Here is a 6,000-nt window from a genome sequence, read left to right on the forward strand (position 1 = left end):
TTAATGGCCCATACAAAAAATATGGAGAAAAACTGTTCCAGGTTAAACCCCCCCAAAGGACGAGGGGGCACTCCCTCCGTCTGGAGAAGAAAAAGTTTAGTCTCAAGGGGCGACACGCCTTCTTTACCGTGAGGACTGTGAATTTATGGAACGGTCTACCTCAGGAACTGGTCACAGCAGGAACAATTAACAGCTTTAAAACAGGATTAGATACATTCCTGGAACAAAATAAGATTAATGCTTATGAAGAAATATAAAATCTCATCCCTTCCCCAATATCGCGCCACACCCCTACCCCTTAATTCCCTGGTTGAACTTGATGGACATATGTCTTTTTTCGACCGTACTAACTATGTGACTATATGTGACTATGTGACTATGCCTACCTAACAAACGTATACCGTATATACTCGAGTATAAGCCGAGTTTTTCAGCACGATTTTTCGTGCTGAAACCCCCCCCCCCCCCCCCCCCCGATGAAGATGGCAGCCCGGAACCACTATCCCACCGGACGACCTCCCCACCGGACAGTCCTGCAGCACCGGACCAGCGCCGAGCGGAGATGAGTGCAGAACTAAAGGGGGGGAGAGGGGCTGGATGATGTCGAAGGCCGCAGTGGTCTTCAACCTGCGGACCTCCAGAGGTTTCAAAACTACAACTCCCAGCAAGCCCGGACAGCCGATGGCTGCCCGGGCTTGCTGGGAGTTGTAGTTTTGAAACATCTGGAGGTCCGCAGGTTGAAGACCACTGTATCAGACATTGACAAGCGGTGATGATGATGACATGTGGTGATGATGACAAGGGGATGATGAAGGGGGGGGGGGTGGGATTATGACAAGGGGATGATGAAGGGGGGGGGGGGTGTGGGATGATGACAAGGGGATGATGAAGGGGGGTTGTGGGATGATAACAAGAGGATGATGACAAGAGGATGATGACAAGGGGATGATGAAGGGGGGTGGGGATGATGGCAAGGGGATTATGACAAGGGGATGATGAAGGGGGTGTGTGGGATGATGACAAGGGGATGATGAAGGGGGGTGGGGATGATGACAAGGGGATGATGAAGGGGGGGTGTGGGATGATGACAAGGGGATGATGAAGGGGGGGGTGTGGGATGATGAAGGGGGGATGATGAAGGGGGGATGATGAAGGGGGATGATGACAGGGTGATGATGACAGGGTGATGATGATGAGGGTGTTAATGACGGGGGTCTGGATGATGACAGGGGGGATGATGTATTTCCCACCCTAGGCTTATACTCGAGTCAATAACTTTTCCTGGGATTTTGGGGTGAAATTAGGAGCCTCGGCTTATATTCGGGTCGGCTTATACTCGAGTATATACGGTAACCTACCTACCTAGCGGCAGACCTTTTACTTGCCTTCCTACCAACTGAACTTACTACCTGCCTAAATAACTTGCAGACTCACTACTTGCCTACCTACTTAGAGAATGTTCTACTTACCTAATTTACTACTTGCAAACGTACTACCTGCTTACCTAGCAAACATATTACCTGGGTGGGGGGGGGGGCAGGCATATTCTTTGCACAGGGGCCCTCTGTTGTCTGTGTCCGCCCCTGCCCCAATGGGCAGGCTTGATGTGGATATACTAAAAAAGACTGGCAATGTCTTATATAGCTGGTAATGTCTCATTGAACGTATGCAGCGCTGTAGGTACGTACTTCAGTACCACTCCAAGGTGTAGTTCCGCGATAAGTCAATAAGTAAATATTTAGTAATGGAGTTCTTATCAATGCATAATATACAGTGGCAGCGTGACTAGTGATCCGCCTCTGGTGTACCTCAATTGCTGAGAGCGGCTGGTATGGATAGGGATGTCCTTTAAGGTAAGTGCGCTCTGCCGCGCTGTAGTCTCCCCAAACGCAGCCCACTCTACCCTGATAGCACAGGGCTAGTTAGATGAAAGTCACGAGTGGGGTGGGGATTGGCACCACCTCTTACCCGTTATACTAGTACAGACTGCTGCTGTTTTCTACATAGGAGGATCGGTACACTGGACAGATCTCACGAAGCTCTTCAGCGAGGTGGATAAGATTCCGGGGAGCTTTGAATGATGCAAGACTACAACTCCCATCATGCCCTGCTTTGGTTTTGCACCATGTGGAGAGTCAGCAATTGTGAAACAATATAGGTTTAGGTGGCACAGATCATGGGTGCATTTAACATTTTTTAATATGTGTTGTATTGCTGTAGAGTATTAACAGGCATCACACAGCTAAAAGACCATGTGGAAGATTTATTATAAAAACTTGTGCAGAGGAAAACTTGACCAGTGTCCCTAAGTAATCAATCAGATCGCTTCTTTCATGTTTAAAAAAAAAAAAAAAAAAAAAAAGTCTCTGAAAAGTGAAAGAATCAATCTGATTGGTTGCTATGGACAACTGGTCAACTTTTCCTCAGCACAGGTTTTGATGAATCTCCCTTATTTTCTTGTGAAAAATGAGTGAGGCCCACATATACATACATTTCTGATGAAGTGGCCCACTAGGAAAAAAAAAACAAAACTCTTGGACACCCCTGCCTTAACCTCTTAAGGACCAATGACGTCCTGGGACGTCATGGCACCCTGGGCCTTAAGGACCATTGACGTCCCAGGACGTCATGGCATTTTCCGGTCCCTGCCGCGCGCCGGGCAGAGATCGGAACGGCATGTCTGCTGAAATCGTTCAGCAGGCATGCCGTGCAAATGCCGAGGGGGGTCCCGGGACCCCCGCATGTTGGCGATCGCTAGAGATCGCTTTCGAAATCACGCAAGCGATCTTCGGCGATTCGGGTCATTCGGGTCACTTGTGACCCGATGACCCGGGAATAAACGGGGATCGGTGGTGTACAATTCACCGCCAATCACCTGCCGTTGCTGGGGAGCGGTGACAATACTGTCACCGCCCCAGCAACGCTGCTATTGGCCGGCGATACGCCGGCCAATAGCAGAGCGGCAGAGGAGGGGTTAACGGCTCCATCCCGCTGCTGGACCCGCTGTTTTGGTTCAGTCAGCGGGTGCAGCAGGGAGAAGAAGCCGTGGATCCCCCCCTCGGAGCTCCGGAGCCCCCTCAGGAGCCTTAGATTAGGGTAAGATCATTGCAGGGACAGGTAGGAGTTGAATAAGTTATAAAGTGAAATAAAAGTTTAAAAAAAGTATCCCCCCCTCCCCCCCTGACCCCCTAATAGGTCCCGCAGGGTCCTATTAGGGTCTGATCCTGACCCCGGGTCCTATTAGGGGTTCAGGGAGCTGCGTGCGCTCCCCCTTTTTTTTGGGCCGCAGCTTTTTTTATTTTTATTAAAAAAGATCCCCCCCTCACCCCCTAATAGGTCCCCCAGGGTCCTATTAGGGTCTGATCCCTTACCCCAGGTCCTATTAGGGGTTCAGGGAGCTGCGTTTGCCACCCCCTTTTTTTTTTTTTGGCCACAGCTTTTTTTTTTTCTATTCTATTACTGTTCTACACTTTTTACACCAAGCACCACACAGTATATACTTCCCCACCCACCGCCCCTCCCCCCGCCACCATAGAAAAAAGGCGATGGCCCGCGGGCATTTTCGGCAGCGGAAGCTTACGCTTTTTTAGCCTCCGACTCCGAATCTGCCAGTGAGGACGATGAAGATCCAACTTTTTTGTGTTCTTCATCGCCCTCCTCATCATCTAGTAGTGATGATGAGCCCCCTGCACGGTGGCGGAGATGCCGCCAGGCGAGGCCACGCACCCCCCATGAGAGTGACCCAGTGGCCAACACTAGTACGAGTGGCAATGCCGCGACAGTGACAGCCTGGTCAATCACATGGTGGAGCAAACGAACTTGTACGCCCAGCAGTTCATTGCCCACCACCCAGATTCGCTTTTGGCCAGGCCCAATGAATGGCACGCCATTGATGCAGCGGAAATGAGGACATTTTGGGGCCTCACGCTGCATATGGGCCTGGACAAAAAAAACAAGTGCTCGTCATTACTGGAGCGGGGACGTCCTCTACCAGACCCCGCTTTACAGTATGGCAATGACACAGAGGCGGTACGAGGCAATTCGGAAATGCCTGCATTATGCAGATAATGCGGCATGTCCGCCCCGAGGTGATCCCGCCCATGACCGGCTTTACAAAGTGAGGCCGGTCATCGATCACTTTGGGGCCAAATTTTTGGAGGCCTACGTACCGCTCAGGGACCTCTCGGTAGATGAATCTCTCATCAGTTTTAAGGGGAGACTCATCTTCCGCCAGTATATTCCCTCGAAGCGGGCGCGGTATGGCGTGAAGCTCTATAAACTTTGTGAGAGTACCTCCGGGTACACTTGCAAGTTTAGAGTGTATGAGGGACGAGATTCCCGTATTGAACCCCCAGATTGTTCCCCCACTCTGGGTGTTAGCGGGAAAATCGTTTGGGACCTTATGTACCCATTGCTGGATAAGGGTTGCCACGTGTACGTGGACAACTTTTATACCAGCAACCCTCTCTTCACATCCCTTTCCGCCAGATCGATGTCCGCTTGTGGAAAAACCAGAGAGGCCTCCCTCTAAATTTGGTCCAGACGCCTATCCCCAAGGGTGAGTCCCGTGCCATGACCCATGATAACCTGTTGTTGGTGAAGTATAAGGATAAGAGGGATGTTCTTATACTCACCACTATTCATGGGAATGGCAGCACCCCTGTCCCTGTGCGAGGTACCGTGGGACCGGTCCTCAAGCCCAATTGTATTCTGGACTACAATCGGTATATGGGGGGAGTTGATCTCTCAGATCAAGTCCTCAAGCCATATAACGCCATGCGGAAAACACGGGCATGGTACAAAAAAGTTGCGGTCTACTTGGTACAGGTTGCCATGTACAACGCTTTTGTACTATCCCAGTACGCTGGCAACACAGGGACATTCCTCCAGTACCAAGAAGAAGTCCTAAGGTTCCTGATCTTTGCTGACCGGGAAAGAGCAGGTCGGACTTCCCAAGGGTCTGGAGTTATAGGCGCCAGGATCGTCCCAGGCCAACACTTTCCAGGTGAGATCCCCTCCCCCCCACTGGAAAGAAGGGACGATCCCAGAAAAGATGCAGAGTGTGTTACAGGAGGGGAATTCGGAGGGACACTAGGTACCAATGTGACACTTGCCCAGATAATCCGGGCCTCTGCATAGGCTGCTTCAGGGAGTATCACACTTCCATGGAGCCCTAAATGTTCCTTTTTTATTTGAATTTTCCATAATTTGACCAATGTACCAAGTCCAGAGTACATTCCAAAATATAACCCCCATAAACCACTAAATTGCCCAAAAAATCCTTTAAAAAAAAAAAACCCGATAAGACCTCTGGGGGTGTTTTTTCAGAAATGGGTCATAGGTCAATGAGTCACTATCATCGGGGACTTTTTTATGTTGCCTCAAATGCGCAGCGCTCTCTCTCCACCTGAGCGTGTGCGCATTTGAGGCAACAGGTTAGGGCCGGCTACACACATCACATTCTCAGAATGATTATTTTTTTTTTAGTTTTGGCTATGCTCTGGGTCATCATTCTGGGAACATATCCTGTTTTATTATTTTATGATTTATAGTTTTCTGGCCCACTGTACCCCATATTTACGGGCCTCTGTACCCCACCTGTCTACCCCAGTTATGGCCCGTTTCCCCCATAGTGTTCCCCTATTTTAGGGCTCAGTGCTCCCCCCATTAACGCTCCTTGAGGGGGGGTCCCACATCCTGGCTCCATATCAAGCTGACTGCACTCCCACTCAAGCAAGACCAGCTGTGCACCCGCCAAGCCTAAATCATCAAAAAAATCAGGTATGTCCTTACTCCAAAGAAATGTATTTACAAATTGTGGGGTGCCTTTTCTGCTATTAACCCTTGTAAAAATGTAAAATTTGGGGGGAAACACACATTTTAGCGAAATGTTTTTTTTTTTTTTTTTACATATGCAAAAGTTGTGAAACCCCTGTGGGGTAATAAGGCCTACTTTACCCCTTGTTACATTCCTCAAGTAGTCTAGTTTCCAAAATGGTA

The sequence above is a fragment of the Hyla sarda genome, chromosome 6 (genome assembly GCF_029499605.1).
Source record: "Hyla sarda isolate aHylSar1 chromosome 6, aHylSar1.hap1, whole genome shotgun sequence".
Lineage (NCBI taxonomy): Eukaryota > Metazoa > Chordata > Amphibia > Anura > Hylidae > Hyla > Hyla sarda.